An 18,672-nucleotide genomic window follows, 5' to 3' on the forward strand; every position below is an offset into this window, starting at 1 on the left:
CAATCAGGAAAGCTGCAAGCTCTAAAACCAGAAATGTTCCACTCATGTTATACTCTCTAGTTGTAAGGTGGAAGATCTTTGTTAGTATTTGGCTATAAGATAAATTAAAAAGTTCCCCTGAAAATGTGTCTTTGTCAAATCTATCCCTCAGAGGAATATTAAAGATGTTTCAAAGAGCAAGAATCCAATTCTTTTACATGGAAGGACCAGTGGCATTCTATTCTATTCTATTCTATTCTATTCTATTCTATTCTATTCTATTCTATTCTATTCTATTCTATCCTATCCCCTTCCATTCCATTCCATTCCCCTCTGTTTATTTATTTTAACTACACTATCTTTTGTTCAAAGGAAATCTGAATCAGGTGCATGGTATGAAAAATAATTAAAAAGCTGAGCTGTGTTGAGCTCTGAGCTGAGCTAGTTGACGGGGAGATTGGAGGTTAGGTCAGGGCAAGGGACATCCCAAATCCTACCTCTTCATCTTCACCTGAGAAAGTCCCTTGGGAGAGGGGGTTCTGGGACTCAGCTCTGAAAAACTCTGAACCCTGTATTAACCTCATTATTTATAGGAGGATTGGGTGATTCAGCTTGAATGTCACTTAAGTAAGAAAAAATTCTTTAACATGAATTAATTTTAGTACTACAACAATATGGGAAATGAAATTGATAGGAAGCAAAACTTAAATCCAGAGCCATGACTTAAGCTGGCAGCTAATGCTATGTTCTAGAAACTAAAGTTTAAAAAAATAATCTTGGCATTTTTTTTTTATTATAGGGCAAACAGGGCTAAATTCTACCCCTAAATGTAGATATGCATTTTCACAAACATTAGAGAGAGAATTAGTTCTGTCAACAACAGGAGCATATACTAAACAACCAAAAAAATTGATGAAGTATTTAATTTGAATAAATAGGAATGTCAAGATCTTGGCTAATCAGACTATTGTGTAAATGTCAATTCTTCCCAAATTGAAATAAAGAGCTGTAGAATTTTTGTTTGTTTATAAAGGCTTTTTTTAAAAAGCATTTTTTAAGTTTCAATATAGTTGACACACAATGTTCCCTTAGTTTCAGGTGTACAACTTAGTGATTTGACAAGTTTACACATTATGCTATGTTCACGAGTGTGGTTACCATCCGTCCTTTACATCGCTATGACAGTATTATTGCCTATATTCCTTATGCTGTGCCTTTGACTTCCCATGACTTATTCCTTCCGTTACTGGAGCCTATATCTCCCTTTTCCCTTCACCCATTTTGCCCAATCCCCTATAGCCCTCCCTTGTGGTAACCACAAATTTGTTCTCTGCATTTACAGGTCTGATTCTGCTTTTGTTTATTCATTTGTTTTAGATTCCACTTATATTTTTTTTTCTCTGACTAACTTATTTCACCTAGCATAATACCCTCTAAACATGGTCCATCCATGTTGTCTCAAATGGCATGACCTCATCCTTTTTATGGGTGTGTAGTATTCTATCATATACATATGATACACAGACACATAAACACACACATTTTCCTTATTCATTCTTCTATTGACGGACACTTGGTTTGCTTCCATATCTTGGCCATTGTAAATAATGCTACAATAAACATAGGGGTGCCTGTTTCTTTTTGAATTAGTGTTTTCCTTTTCTTTGAGTAAATAATCAATGGTGGAATTATTGGAGAGTATGGTATTTCCATTTTTAACTTTTTGAGGAATCTCTATAGTGTTTTCTATAGTGGCTATAGCTATTTACATTCTCACCAACAATGCATGAGTGTTCCTTTTTCTCCACATCCTCACCAATACTTGTTATTTCTTGTCTTTTTTATTCAGGCATTCTAACTGGTGGGAGGTGGTGATATCTCATTGTGATTTAGATTTACATTTCCCTGATGATTAGCAACTTGGAGCATCTTTTCATATGTCTGTTTTCCATCTATATGTCTTCTTTGGAAAAATATCTATTCAGTTCTCTGCCCTGTTTTTAGTTGGATTGTTTTATTTGGTGTTGAGTTGTAGAAGTTCTTACATATTTTGGATATTAACCCCTTGCTGAATATACAATTTGCAAATATCTTTTCCCATTCAGTAGCTTGTTTTGCTGATAGTTTCATTTGCTGTGCAAAAGCTTTTTATTTTGGTAGAGTCCCAATAGTTTATTTTTGCTTTTGTTTCCCTTGCCTTAGTACACAGAGCTAGGAAAATGTTGCTATAGCCGATGTCAGAGAAATTACTGCCTGTGTCCTCTTCTAGGACTTTTACAGTTTCAGGTCTCATATTTAGGTCATTAATCCCTTTTTTAAAGTTTATTTTGAGAAAGAGAGGAAGAGAGAGAATCCCACGCAGACTCCACACTGTCAGCACAGAATCCAGTGTGGGGCTTGAACTCATAAACTGTGACATCATGACCTGAGCCCAAATCAAGAGTCAGACGCTTTTTTTTTTTTTTTCTTTTTTTTTTAATTTTTTTTTTATTTTTTAATATATGAAATTTACTGTCAAATTGGTTTCCATACAACACCCAGTGCTCATCCCAAAAGGTGCCCTCCTCAATACCCATCACCCACCCTGCCCTCCCTCCCACCCCCCATCAACCCTCAGTTTGTTCTCAGTTTTTAACAGTCTCTTATGCTTTGGAAGAGTCAGACGCTTAACAGACTGAGCCACCCTGGCACTCCAGATCTTTAATCCACTTTGAGTTTATTTTTGAGTATGGTGTTAGAAAGTGGTCTAGTATCATTGTTTTACATGTTGCTGTCCAGTTTTCCCACTTATTTAAGGGACTGTCTTTTCCCCATTGTATATCCTTGCCTCCTTTGTCATAGATTAATTAATCATATAAAGGAGATGTGGAATTTTGATAGTTGTTTTTGTTTTTTGTAACTTGGTGATAATATTGAAGTTAAGGAACAAAGAATGCAAATCAAAATAATTACCTATCATTATATTGCCCTCAATTAGCAGAAACTTAAAAACGTGCACTAACTCTAGATTTAGTTGACTTTGTATTTAGATTAGTACTTAAACTGCTTTTGGGACCATGAACTGATATGCTATATATCAAAGTAAGAGTATCAAATACCCTTTGACTCAGTAAATTTTAGGTGGGCCCAACAGTAAGAAATCATCAATCATTAACTACAAATAAGATTGTTCATCATAACATAATTTAAATAGTAAACAAAGTTAGAAATTATATATCTTTTCAATTAGAGGTGGTTAAATTTTGATACAGTCACAAAATTAAATAATAGAGATCCATCTAATTATCTTCAAATAACATAATGTGGGAAAGTGTTCAGGACAAGTAGAAAAATCAGGTCACAAAATTCATCAGTACAATCCCGCCTTTACTTGACATAAGACTGGTAAGAAATACACACCTGTCTGCAGCAGTGGTTTGTGTTTTCTAACTTAACTATAATAAGCATGTATTACTTTTATACTTAGACGTAAATGAGCACCATCAGAAGAAAAAAATCCCCATCTGAATAGGACCTTGAATTCAAACTGCTATATATTAAAATCAATGTCAAAGCACATGACACAATCAAATCCTAACAATGGCTCAGCAGTTCAGCAGATAAAAATAAACTTGCAAATACATATTTGAGCAGAGGAAAGGGCATACTTATCCCCAAAATGGTTTTTCCAGTTGGCATTCCAGGACCCCGTGAAGCCAGACCCTCACCTTGACCCTGTAGTGCCAGAATACTTGGTCTTCCCCGAGGTTTCAAGGTTACTGTTATCATAGGAGCTTCTGGCATAAAAAACAAAATTCTACTGAGCACCGTCAGGTACTCTGTTGGGCACGTGAAGTCTCACACTTTACTAGGTGAGGTCACTGAGACCCGGAGCTGTGCTTTCCCAAATTCAATGTTTATCTGGAGTCACCTGGGGATCTTAAAATGCATATTCTGGTTCAGTGGGTCTGGGGTGAGGCCTGGACTCTGCATTGGAACAAAATCCCAGGTGAAGACTGTGCTGGGATCTGTGGATGCCACTTTGAGGGTCAAGAGTTTACAGGGGCCCCTGGGCGGCTCAGTTGGTTGGGCGTCCGACTTCGGCTCAGGTCCTGTTCTCACGGTTCATTGTTCGAGCCCTGCGTCAGGCTCTGTGCTGACAGCTCAGATTCTGGAGACTGCTTCCGATTCTGTGTGTCCCTCTCTCTGGGCCTCCCCCACTCATGCTCTGTCTCACACTCTCTCTCAAAAATGAATAAACATTTAAAAAAAATTAAAAATAAAAGAGTTTACAGAGGGGTGTCTCTGGTCTGAAGTCACATAGCTAATACAAAAATGGACAGGACAGTACCTTTCTACTTTGCTGGCTGTTTTAAAATGCATGTAAAAAACAGACACATAAAAAACATTAGCCTACTGAATTATTTCCCATAGCTAGTTAAGCTGCTAATAACAATGCTTGGCAATTATGTAGTTCATTATATTTTCACGTTTTTGTTTTTGTTTATTTTTGTAACTATTAATTTGTTAATCCACTAATTTATCTTGAAGAGTGGCAACTATTATCATCCTTATCCAGCTAATTGTACACAGTATCTCCAAATCCTTTATGGGATTTCACTTGAGTTGGGATTTACCTTGAGGTATTTAAGTATTGTGCACAAGTTATACAGAGGTGTATGAGAATCTAAACCAGGACCATGTATGTGGGATCTGGTCTATATGTGACCAAATATTGTTTTTTTTTTTTTAAGGTTAGAAGAATGATAGTTGTTGAATGAATACATGTGGGAATCAAAGCCTTTGTTAGCTATGTGGTTTAACCTCTATAAGCCTCAATATCCTTATTTGTAAAAGAGCGTAAACGAGACCCTGTGGGGATTAAATGTGATTATGTTTCCTCCCTCCCCCCTCCCTTCCTTGCTTCCTTCTTTCCTTCCCTTCTTCCCTCCTTCCTTGTTTTGCTTCCTTCATCATTTTTTCCCCAGCTTTATTAAGATATAATTGACATAGAACATTGTGTAAGTTTAAGGTGTATAACGAAATGATTTGATACACGTATTGTTAAAAAGAAAACCACAGACCCAAAATGGTGTCACTTAGGTTAAGGCCCCTAGTCTGTAAACTAAGACTTAATACCTAGCCTAACTGCAGTTCCAACACCCCAAAAATGTAACCTTTCACCAGTCACCATGGAAATTTCCTAGTCAGCACTACGAAATTGACTGACAGACCCATTCTCTTCCCCTTAGGAGGTTGACCTTGCCTAAAACAATGGATTCTTTGCTAATAATTTCCTTTTATCTATTCTCTTTCTACTTTTAAAAACATTTCCTTTTCTGTAGCCCCCTGGAGCTCCCCTCTACTTGTTAGGTGGGATGCTGCCTGATTCATGAGTAGATTAATAAAGCCAATTAGATCTTTACAATTTACTCAGATTTTTGTTATTTAACAGTATATAGTGAGAAATGATTATACAATAAGAATAGTCGGGGCGCCTGGGTGGCTCAGTCAGTTAAGTGTCCGACTTTGGCTCAGGTCACGATCTCGCGGTATGTGGGTTCGAGCCCCGCGTCGGGCTCTGTGCTGACTGCTCAGAGCCTGGAGCCTGTTTCGGATTCTGTGTCTCCCTCTCTCTCTGACCCTCTGCCGTTCATGCTCTGTCTCTCTCTGTCTCAAAAATAAATAAACGTTAAAAAAAAATTAAAAAAAAAAAGAATAGTTAACACATCCTTTACCTCACATAATTACCACCCTTTTTTTTAAACGTTTATTTATTTTTGAGAGCAAGAGCGAGAGAGACAGAGTGTGAGCAGGGTAGGGGCAGAGATAGAGGGAGACACAGAAACTGAAGCAGGCTCCAGGCTCCGAGCTGTCAGCACAGAGTATGACGCGGGGCTCGAACTCACGAACCATGCAATTATGACTTGAGCTGAAGTTGGACGTTGGACTGAGCCACCCAGGCACCCCAGTAATTACCACTTTTTAAACCATTGTAGCGAGAGCAATAAAATCAACTCTCTTGCCAACTTTAAGTATATAATACGGTATTGTTAACTACAGCCACCATGTTGTCCATTAGTTTCCCAAAACTTATTCATCTTAAACTGGAAGTTTGTACCCTTTAACCTTCTTTTTTCAATAAATAATCTTGGAACACACACTTTGTGCCAAGAACCATTTTAGATATTGTTTAGGGAGAGAGCAGTAAATAAGATGGAAAAAACCGGGGTATACTAGAAAACAAAAACAACAACGAAAACAAAAGAAAAACAGCCAACAAACCAATAAGGTATGTTAAGCATGCATAACAATGTCTTTCCTTTAATGACTGTTTAATACCTTAAAGAATCATTATTAATACACTGGGAAAGAGGCTATATTGCATTATAAGACAATCTTTTCAAATATATATTTCATTTTCTTTTTTTTTTCCTAAAGTTTATTTTTTAGAGAGAGAGAGAGAGAGAGAGAGAGAGAGAGAGAGAGAGAGAAGGAGGGGTAGAGAGAGGGGGAGAGAGAGAATCCCAAGCAGGCTCCACACTGTCAGCACAGAGCCCGATGTGGGGCTCAATCTCACAAACCGTCAGATCATGACCTGAGCTGAAATCAAGAATCAGGAGCTTAACCAACTGAGCCACCCAGGTGCCCCCTATATATTTATTTTTCTATATGAAATAACAACATTTGAAAGATTTAAGCTTGGCTGAGGTTTGATAGAGACTATATAGCTCTATGCATTGAGCCAGTGGCTCATTCAGTCAAGAAACATTTAGAACCAGACTGACTTTTCTTCCTTCAGATGTTTCTCTTCCTGTGTTTTGGCTCTCATGCAGAATTCATCCTGTCTGGGAACTCCCAAGCTTCCCTTCTTATCTTCTTCCTTCACCTCCATCAAATCAGGTTTATCTGTTTGTGTTTTGTTGTTGTTGTTGTGTTTGGTTTTTCCAAGCAACATCTCAGTGATGACAGTAAGCATCTCATATGAAGTTGTCCCTGCTAATGTGTAGTTTTGTAATGTAAATACTCTTTCCCATAAAACTATGGACCAAAACCGGGCCGCCTGGGTGGCTCAGTTGGTTAAGTGGCCAACTTCGGCTCAGCTCATGATCTCGCAGTCAGTGAGTTCGAGCCCCGTGTGGGGCTCTGTGCTGACAGCTCAGAGCCTGGAGCCTGCTTCAGATTCTGTGTCTCCCTCTCTCTGACCCTCCCCTGTTCATGCTCTGTCTCTCCCTCTCTCAAAAATAAAAAATAAAACGTTAAAAAAAAGAAAACTATGGACCAAAACCTACAACAGATCTCTGGTCCAACTTCTCTGGAAGGACTCCAGTAGTGTTAGGTCGTGCAGGGGGAGTTACTTTCAAGGCCCTTGAGGCATGACTGATTCATGGTAGGACTTGATAGAAGGAGGTATGGGGGGTGGGGAGGGTAGAAGGAGGTATGTGGGGGATAAAAGGAGGTATTTGGGGGTGTGTAAAAGGACTTCAAGTACCCTCAAACCACACAATCAGAATACCTTGCTTGTGTCACGTACAAACTCCTGGGCATAAATGATGAACAAGCAGTCCCCGGTGCTGGCAAGCATTCCTGCCACCATCGGGGATGATGGGATGATGAACGCTGTCACATAGGAAGTGCTACGACATCCAAATAGGGCAAATCTGTTTTCAGCGTGGAGCCCAATTAGGAACTTACTCTTGCTGCCAAAGGAGTGGGATGTAGCTCCATTGACCCACAGGCAGCGGCACAGCCAACGGCGGACGCGGGCTGACTGAGTAGTCACGGCACCGTATGAGCAGAAAGGGGGCCCGCTGCCAGGGGGAGCATGGTTATCTCAGGCCTCAGGGCGCTGCACGCTTATCTCCCTGCTTTTCTTCTGCCCCATGACTCTGAAGGAAACATCCTGCTTTGCACCGGGTAGGTTTGAGAAGCCAATTAGTCAAAGCAGCAGAGATGTTGAACAGCTGGATGTACAAGTCTGAAGATCACAGAGAAGTCCGGCTGGCGATAAAACTGTGAACCGTGCCGAACTGCACGAGATCACCAGGGAAAGAATGCAGGGAGGGGAACGCAGAGGGCAAGGGGTTACTGCAAATAGAAAGTCTCTATCTGGGAAACCAAAGCTGCAGAGCACCCACCAAGGTCCTTTTTGGACCCTCTTCCTTCTGAGTTTGAGAGACCACCTGAGTTTTCTTTGAGCTCTTCTTTCACAGTGAGCCTCTTAGAATTCTTAAAAAACAGAGGGTAGCGTGAATTTTTTTTTTTTTTTTTTTTTTTTTTTTTTGACTGTTGATCTCACAAAGGTACGTTCTTCATGGGAAAAATGTGTCAGGCACAAAATTGCAAGTACTGCCTAGCAGAACTCCAAGAAACAAGGGGAGAAAAGTATAGGCAAATCTGACATTTGGCTGTGGACCTCCTCGCACTTAAGTTCTATTTGGGTTCTAAGTATGGCTTTGCCTTCTCCTGTTTGCATTTCATGGATGTTTCGATTTAAAGCGAGTACACACATTCCTATGGCTTCGTTACTGCCCTCTTGAATATGGGTAGGTCTTAGTGACTTTTCTCATGAACAGAATAAGGCAGAGGTACCGCTACGTGGTTTCAAGGTTGGGCCATAAAAGACCTTGAGGCTTCGGGCTTTCTCTTTTGGATTACTAACTCTAGAGGAAGTCAACTGCCATGTAAAAAGGACACTCAAGCAGTCCCGTGGCAAGATCCTGGTGTTGGGGCCTCCATTTCTGCCAAAACCCAGTAAGGAACTAAGGCTTCTTGCCAACAGCCATACTGACGTGGATCCTCCACTTGGAGGCTCAAGTTAAGGCTTCGGATCGCGCGAGCTCTGGCGGACAGCTTGACTGCCATCTCATGAGACCCCTGCTCCAGAACTACCCAGCTAAGCCTTTCTCGGATTCCTCACCTTCAGAAACTGTGACTCACACATGTTTCAAGTGGCAAAATTTTGGGTTAACTTGTCACACAGCAATCAATAACTGATATAATTTAAATTAGAATTATGATCATTTGAAGTATATCTTCTTCCACTTTTTGCTTATTTTTTAGAAAACTTGGTTGGATTTTAATTTAATTTTCTAGGAGACCTCTCAGACTAATGTGAAAACAAAACAAAACAAAAAAATAATCATATGTTATTTTTTAAAAGGAAGAAACAAGTGAAGCCTATGGCCGAACTAATGTTAAATGCACAGTTAATTGCAGTGTGATGAAAGGCTAATTGAAATTTTTATTATGGCTCTGTAATTATATCGAAATGCTTCTGCCATAATTTCATTATTTTTAAAACATTATTCTCCCATCAGAGTATAATCGTTACATTACCTTAAGTGCTGTAAAATTTAATAATCCTGGTTAAGAGGAATTAGGAGCTGTGCCTTTTTTCCTAGATAAAAACAGATTGTAAATTTTTTGGAAGCTTTTAAGCACATTAACTCCAAGAGAATAGCTCTTAAAACATAAGCCACAAAACAAAATATGAGAAAAGAGAGAGTCTTCTCCCTTCGTCTTTTAAGAGGTCATCATAGGATATACTTCTTCATGTGCAGCTCTTAAATTGAAATGTCACACATGCAGAGAGTAGTATAAGCCTATTTAAAAAGCAACTTTTGATAAGGAGTGCTGTTTACTGCTCCTAGATATCAGCATAGTGCCTAAAATATTAGGATAGCATTCACTCTGTCCAGAATTCTGTCTTTTCCAGGGTCTGGAAGAGTACTTTAATTACAAATTTTGTGACAACAACCAAATATATAAAGTAAGATAAAGCCAACCAAATGTATCAATTAAGAAAAAGCCTACATTATGGAATGAGAACGCTCTATCATTTACATTACAGTTAACTGACACCTAAATTATACACATCTAACTTTATTCACTGGGGTTGGAATTAAGCTTCCAATTTCTCCTAGTAAACTGATGGGCATTCTACTAATTCCAATGGGGGCTGATCATCTCAGATCTGGTCTAATCCAGAGCTCTTCCCACACTGAACCAGGTCTGCTGATCTTTTCTCTGTGCTGTGCCAATCTGCCATAGAATCCCATCGTCCAATACAGTAGCTATTATTTGCATGTAGTTCTGTAAATTTTACTTAATTAAAATGAAAAATCAGTTTCTCAGGTGAACTAACTGCATTTCAAGTACCCAGTAGCCACACGTGGCTATGGCATTCCACAATACAGATATGGAACATTTCTAGCATTGTAGCAAGTTCTTTTTTTTTTTTTTTTTTAGCTTGTTTATTTATTTGAGAGGGAGAGAGAGTGCAAGTGGGAAGGGGCAGAGAGAGGGAGAGACAGAATTCCAAGCAGATCCCATGCTTTCAGCAGGGAGCCTGATCCAGGGCTGGAACCCAAGACCCATGTGATGATGACCTGAGGCAAGATCAAGAGTCAGATGCTTACTCGACTGAGCCAGCCAGGGGTCCTGCATCATAGCAAATTCAAATGGATGTGCTGCCCTAGAATGTTGCTTCTGTGTTATTTTGGTGAAAAATTCCTAGCCTTTTCTTCTGAAATTGCGCCATGTGCCAATGTAACTAACAAATTTATGGTAGAAAACTTGAAACAGGCAAATCTAATAAAATTAAAATCATTTATCTCATACTACCAAGAGATGAACATGACAGTTTGGTGTATTTTCTTTCCGTCTATTTTCTAGGCATACATAAACAGAAATAGGTCATACAATTTCACTATATTAGAAACATTTTTCTATGTCATTACTTTTATGACATCAGTTTTTAAATTTAAATTCTAGTTAGTTAACATACAGTGCAATATTGGTTTCAGGAGTAGAAATCAGTGATTCATGACTTTTATACAACACCCAGTGCTCGTATGACATCATTTTTAATTGTTCCATAGTATATTGTCATATAGATATTTCTGTATTGTTTATGGTTCCCAAATTTTTACCACCTCTGTTACGGATGCTGTGGACCTTCTTGTGGTTAAATCTTTGCCCTTATCAATTATTGTTTCCGTTGTATATTTAAAGAATCAGAACTTCTAAGGCTGGGACTGCTGAGTCAAAGACAATGCCAAATTTTCAGGCTTTTGATACAAACCAACACCAGAAAATATATGCAGTACCAAAATACACACCCCACAGCTCTACTTCAGAAAGACCATTTTTGTATCTCCTAGCCAACTCTGGGATTTTTTTCTATTTTGTATTCTTCGCCATTTTGGTAAGGGCAAAGTTATATTTCATTCATATGTATTTATTTATTACTGAGGTTAAACATCTCCAAGTCTTTACCAAGGGAATTTCTAAGATGGTTTGCTTCATGTAATGTGGCTCTGAGATGATTTTTAAAAAATACCAGGTATGCTGGCCTTCTTTGTCATAGAGAAATTAACCATATACGCATTACCTTATTTCTGGACTCTATCCTGTTCCACTGATTCATGTGTCTGTCTATTTCTGTGCCAGTACCATACTGTTTTGATTACTACAACTTTGTAGTATACCTTGAAATCTGAGATTGTGGTACCTCCAGCTTTGTTCTTATTTATCAAGATTGCTTTGGCTATTTGTGATCGCTTATGATTCCATACAAATTTTAGGATATCTAGTTCTGTGAAAGATGGTGTTGGTATTTTGAGGAGATTGCATTAAATCTGTAGATTTCTTTGGGTAGTATGGACATTTAAACAATATTGGTTCTTCCAATCCATGAGCATGGAATGTTTTTCCATTTCTTTGTGTGTTCTTCAATTTCTTTCAGCAATGTTTTATAGTTTTTGGCGTACAGGTATTTCACTTGGTTAAATTTATTCCTAGGTTGGAGTGCCTGGGTAGCTCAGTTGATTGAGCGTCTGACTTTGGCACAGGTCATGATCTCACAGTTCATGGGTTTGAGTCCCACGTCAGGCTCTATGCTGACAGCTTGGAGCCTGGAGCCTGCTTCAGATTCTGTGTCTCCTCTCTCTGCCCCTCCCCTGCTTGCACTCTCTCTCTCTCTCAAAAATAAACATTAAAAAAATTACAAAAATTTATTCCTAGGTATTTTATTCTTTTTGGTGCAGTTGTAAAAGGGGTTGTTTTCTTAATTTCTCTTTCTGCTACTTTATTATTAGTGTATAGAAATGCAACCGATTTCTGTGTATTAATTTTGTATCCTTTGACTTTTACTGAATTCATTTTTCAGTTCTAGCAGTTTTTTGGTGGAGTCTTTCAGGTTTTCTATATATAGTACCATGTCATCTGCAAATAGTGAAAATTTTACCTCTTCTTTACCAATTTGGATGCCTTTTATTCCTTTTTGTTGTCTGATAGCTGTGGCCAGGACTTCCAGTACTATGTTGAATAAAAGTTATAAGAGTAGACCTTGCCTTGTTCCTGATCTTAGAGGAAAAGCTCTCAGTCTTTTTACCATTGAGTATGATGTTCTCTGTGGGATTTTCCATACATTTCCTTTATTATGTTGAGGTATGTTCACATTAAACCTACTTTGTTGCGAGTTTGATGAGTAGACATTGTACTTTGCCAGATGCTTCTTCTGCATATATTAAGAAGATCATATGGTTTTCATGCTTTCTCTTGTTAATGTATCACATTAAGTGATTTGTGCATATTGAACCACCCTAGTATCCCTGGAATAAATCCCACTTGACTGTGATGAATGATTTTTTTAAATGTATTTGTTAGATTCACATTGCTAATATTTTGTTGAGAACTGTTGCATCTATGTTCATAAGAGATACTGGCCCCCAAATAAAATGAATATACAGTGGGAAAAAGACAGTCTCTTCATAACTAGTGCTGGGGAAACTGAACAGCTACATGCAAAAGAATGAAACTGGACCATTTTTTTTTACATAATACACAAAAATAAACTCAAAATGGATTAAAGACCTAAACGGGAGACCTGAAACCATAAAAATCTAGAAGAGAGTATAGGCAATAATTTCTTTGACATTGGCCATAGAAATATTTTTCTAGATAAGTCTCCTAGGGCAAGGAAAACAAAAGCAAAATGAAACTATGGAGACTACATTAAAAAAAGGCTTTTGCACAGTGAAGGAAACCAGGAACAAAACAAACAGATAGCCCACTGAATGGGAGAAGATATTTGCAAATGGTATATCCATTAACCCAAAAGGCATTAATATCTAAAATATATAAAGAGCTTATACAACTCAGCAACAAAACCGCCCACAAATAACCCAATTAAAAAATGGGCACAGGATCCAAATAAACATTTTTCCAAAGAAGACATAGAGATGACCAGTGGACACATGAAAAGATGCCCAGTATCACTAACCTTGAGGGAAATGTAAATCAACACCACAATGAGATATTGCCTCACTCCGGGTGGAATGACTAGGATAAAAAAGACAAGATATAAAAAGTGTTGATGATGATGTGGAGGAAAAGGAACCCTCATGCATGGTTGGTGGGAATGCAAATTGGTGCAGTCCCTGTGGAAAATAATATAGAGGTTCCTCAAAAAATTAAAAACAGAATTATCATATGATTCAGTAATTCCACTACTGGGTGTTTACCCAAAGAAAATGAAAATGTTAATTTGAAAAGATACATGTGCCCCTATGTTTATTGCAGCATTATTTGCTATAGCTCAGATATGGAAGCAAGCATCCATCCATAGATGAATGGATAAAGAAGATGTGGTATATATACTATGGAATATTACTCAGCCACAAAAAAGAATAAAATCTGGCCATTTGCCACAACATAGATGGACCTAGAGGGTATAATACTAAGTGAAATAAGTTAGTCAGAGAGATAAGTACCATATGATTTAACTCATATGTGGCATTTAAGAAACAAGCCAAAGAAAAAAGAGACAAAAAACAAAAACAAAAACCCAGATACTTAACTGCAGAGAACTGATGGTTACCAGAGGAAACGGGTGGGGTTTGGGTGAAATAGGTGATGGGGATGAAGGAGTGCACTTGTGATGAGCAACAGGTGATGTTTAGAATTTTTGAATCATTATATTGTACACCTGAAACTAACATAACACTCTATGTTAATTATATTTCAATTTAAAAAGTGAGGGGCCCCTGGGTGGCTCAGTCGGTTAAGTGTGGGACTTTGGCTCAGGTCATGATCATGCGGTTCTTGAGTTCGAGCTCCGCATCAGGCTCTGTGCTAACAGCTCAGAGCCTGGAGCCTGCTTCAGACTCTGTGTCTCCCTCTCTCTCTCTGCCCCTCCCTACTTGCACCCTCTCTCTTTCTCAAAAATAAACAAACACTTAAAAAAATAAAGGGGAATAAAAAATACCAGATATGCTTGATGAAATATTTTCTACCAAAAAAGAATATGTGCATCATAAACACATGATATGGCAAGTTTCTTGATGAGACTTTGTATTATTGTATCTTTGCATTTAAATTACATTATGTACTTAAAATATTATGTTTTGCACTCCTTTGGAAGCCTAAGATGAAATTTTTTTAAGATGAATTTTTTAAAAGAAAACGATGATAAACATCAAGCTTATGACTTCCTGACTTCACACTTATTCATATGTGTAAGTCTTTTCTCCACTGAAGTGTTAGTGTTTCTCTTAGAGATTTTTGAGTTTTATACATACCAGGGTTATTAACCCTTTGTTCAAAGACCTCCCCCAGTCTTGGTTTTTGCTACTAGATTTCATGTGCAATGTCCTCAGAAGTGGAGGACACTTTATAAGCACCAAATGACTCGGTGAGCATAAAAGCAATGGAGGAAACCATGAAGCAAAAATTTGACATAACTGGCTACTCCTCTACACTTCCCAGGGTTTTTTGCTGTCTCCTCCCATCAATTGAGCTCTAAATGTTGCGGTGTCCCAGGCTCAGTCCCAGACAAATTTTCTCCTCTCTACCTCTTCGGCACCTAGCCAAACATCATCCCACCTTGTTTCAGGCTTTAAAAAACATTCTTATGCTGATGACTCCCAGTATCTATCCACGGTGCATCCTTTCTCCTCTGAACTGGAAACTCATGCATCCATCAGCTCTGGAGGGACAACTCAAATGTAGTCTGTCTAAAAGGGAACTCCTGAGTGTTCCTCTCAAACCTGTTGCCCCCACGGATCCCCCCATGCTGCAAATCGCTTTTATTGCTCAGGTCAAAAAACCCAGGTGTCCCTTGAGACTCTTCTCCCTCACACACCACATTGGATCCTTCAGCAACACCTATTGACCCTGCCTTTAAAATAGATCCAAAATATATCCAAAAATGGTTTCTCACCACCCCTCCTGTTACCATCCTAGCCCAAATTACCTTCATGTCCTACCTGGATTGTTACAGCAACTCTTAACTTCTTCCTCTGCTTCAGACTTTGTCCTCTCCACATGTTTCCCACATAGCAAGCAGAGCAATGGTCCCTTAAATCTTAAGCTACATTATGTCACCATTATGCTCAAAATTTCAAAGGGCTTCACATCTCACTCAGAGCAAAGGCAGGGAGTAGCAGACAAGACCCTGCATGGCCTGCTCCTACCTGCTGCCTTTCTTTTTCTTTTTTTCTTTTTCTCTTTTTCTTTCTTTTCTTTCTTCTTTCTTTTTCTTTCTTTCTTTCTTTCTTTCTTTCTTTCTTTCTTTCTTTCTTTCTTTCTTTTCTTTCTTTCTTTCTTTCTTTCTTTCTTTCTTTCTTTTCTCTCTCTTCCTTCCTTCCTTCCTTCCTTAATCTTTTAAAATATTTATTTTTGAGAGAGACAGAGGGCAAGTGGGGAAGGGGCAGAGAAAGAGGGAGGCACAGAATCTGAAGCAGGCTCCCGGCTCTGAGCTGTAGCACAGAGCCTGACACAGGGCTCGGACTCACGAACCATGAGATCACGACCTGAGCTGAAGTCAGACTCAGCTGGGGTCCAACCCTTAACCAACTGAGCCACCCAGGTGCCCCACCTGCTGCCTTTCTGATCTCATTGCCCATTGCCCTCCTTTCTGCCGACTATGCCCAGTCACATTAGTGGCTCTTATTTTGAAGACATGAAGTACTCTCTGCCCCAGGGCATTTGCATCTGCAATTCTGTTCTAGAAAGCTCTTCTTTTAGATATCTAATTGGGAGTGCCCTCTCTTCCCTCTGCTCAAAACTCACCTCCTTAGAAAGGTATATAAGCCTACAACCCCTGGAATCTGTTATTACCCTCCTCTGCTTTTTCTCCAAAGTACTTATCACCATCACACATATATTTACTTACTTTAAAAAAAAATGTTTACCTATTTATTTTGAGAGAGAGAGAGCACACACACACGAGTGGGGAAGGGGCAGAGAGAGAGAGAGAGAGAGAGAGAGGGAGAGAGGGAGAGAGAGAATCCCAAGCAGGCTCCACACTGTCAGCACAGAGCCCGATGTGAGATCCCATGATTCGTGAGATCATGACCTGAGCTGAAATCAAGTTGGACACTTAACCAACTGAGTCATTCAGGTGCCCCTTTACTTACTTACTTACTTTTAAAATTTGCTTATTGATGGTCTTTCCACACCAGAATATTTTTTTTTCCTCGAGGGCAGGAACTTGGTCTTTTCTTTGTGCTGTATTACACGACCTAGTATGGAACCTTGCTACACATTTGGTGTTTGTTTAATGAGTATATTTGCATTTCTTCCCTTATGAATTGCTCAGATCTTTGATTCCTTTCTCTTTCAAGTTTTTAGTGTTTCTCTTATTATTTTAAAAGACTTATTTGTATTTTGGATACAATTACCCTTCACTGGAGACATTTTCTCCTAATTTTGATTTGCACTGAAATTTTATTTACAATATCCTCTGAAACATAAAAAATATTTAAATTGTCTGTTGTCATGTGTATCGATATTTTTGTCCCACGGTTTATTCCACTGCTTTTATGCCATACAAAGTCCTTTGCCCGTTTCAAATTTAATAAAATAATCACACATATTTCCTTGTGGAGTGTTTTTAAAATGTCGAACTTTTCACTCTGTTTCGGATCTCCTTTGCTGAATGTTGCGACTGACAGTAAGACTGAGTATGTGAGAACTAACCAGAGCAGAATGAAGACATCAGAGCTTCTAGAACACATGGTTGGTTCTCAGATTACAACCGTGTATTTGGAGGTTTTCCTCATCAGGAAGATGCTTCTGTCTGGGGTACTGAAATTTCTTCCCTCTTAACTGATCCTGGAAAAGCCATGAAGGTCCGGTTGAAAGACTGCGCATGTCCCGCTGGTCTCTTCCCAGCAGGGGTCTGAATGGTCCTGCAGAAATCCTCTTTAGCAATCCACTTTCTTCCCTTTTCAAATGGGTGAAGCAATACTGTTTGATGGAGTGTACAGATGGGCAAGAAGAATCATGTAGATACAGTTCTAACAGAGTGGTTAAAGGTGCTATGCTTTCAATTCCATTCTCAGGTCTAATTGAGGCTCTAGCTTCAAAACAAAGAGATATCTGCCTTTACTGTTGTCATTCAGTTTTGAGCTCCTGCCACTAAATGAGGATGGATACTCTGACTTCAGACCATCAGTTCCACACTTCCTATGGGCAATGTCTCTAAACTCACACGGCACTCAGAATCTCTAGCAGGCAGTCTTGACTCCACCAGATTCTCTCTTCTGTACTGTTGTCTCATTGTTCCATACCTGAATGTTTTATTTCCCCAAAGAGAAACAAAGTGGTTTTTTTTTTCAATCTAATGCACACTTCTTTTGGAAAACATCAAAAAGCATTACATCTAGCTTCATTTGAGCTAAAATTTCATGCAGTTCATGCAGCAAAGGGGCAAAGATGAGTAGTAACTACCAGCCAGAAGGTTCCCTGTGTGTTGCCTTTGATTATAAAGATCTCTGATCGCACATCAGCCATTTTAATCAGAAGATTACATAAAACCAGTGACCCTCCAAAAGTGTTAGGTAAGAACATGTAGCATAGATAAAAAGCAAATAATTTTATACTTAATATCCTATTTTAGAACTTCTTAAGGCAGACCAACAAAATAATGCTAATTTAATGTTTCTCCAAAACTTTATACTTATGTGGCTAAGTTGCCTTGAATCTATGTATAAACTTTTTATATTTTGCTCAAGTGTTTTAAAAAATTAAACTCTAATTTAGTTTGGATTCCAGGTAATTCCCAGACTTTTCAAAGTATGTATAGAGGGCAAGCTGTGAACTTGCACGGGGTCTGCTGGATGTCATAATGGATTTGTACGTAAATGAAAATGAATCAGTAAGTGAGCAATAGCTACCAAGGATAAACATTTAAGGTTAAATGAAAGCAGGAGAATTATTTCACCCAGGTTAGAAATAAAGAACGGCCTGGAGAGAGTCACGCACAGAAATGACCATATATTTTCCCTTACTAATTGGGGAGAGAAAAAGTTGCAGGAATCCTGAGGGTTTGTTTGCTCTAAAGAGAAGGGCAGAATATAAAGCTACTCCAGGAATCAACCAAAATGGCAGAGGAGGAAGAAAGATGAAGAAAAAACCCAGGAACTCTTTGAGGGTTCAGGATGAACTGAAAGGGTGTACTTTTTGTGAAAGCACAAAAGCCAAGACTAGATTAAGTTGTGAATCCAAAATAAGGGTGGAGGACTGAGACACTGAACAATACTTCGCTGGAGAAGGGAAAGAAACAAACATTTTGAGTTCCTACTAAGTGCTAGCCACATCCATGGTCTTAGGATGGCAACTCCCTCCTCAACTGTGTAAGAGGCGGGGAGAAGAGACACAGCTGGTGCTGCCACTTTCTAGCCATCGACCTTGCAGATTTCATTT

At 38.8% G+C, this 18,672-nt stretch overlaps 1 protein-coding gene across 1 annotated transcript in view; it reads right to left on the minus strand.

Moving 5' to 3' along the window:
- LHFPL3 (LHFPL tetraspan subfamily member 3) overlaps window positions 1-18,672 on the minus strand; it is a 582,444-nt gene that overhangs the window by 215,073 nt on the left and 348,699 nt on the right. The gene's annotated exons all lie outside the window — the stretch shown is intronic.

Source organism: Panthera leo, chromosome A2 (assembly GCF_018350215.1).
Source record: "Panthera leo isolate Ple1 chromosome A2, P.leo_Ple1_pat1.1, whole genome shotgun sequence".
Taxonomy (NCBI): domain Eukaryota; kingdom Metazoa; phylum Chordata; class Mammalia; order Carnivora; family Felidae; genus Panthera; species Panthera leo.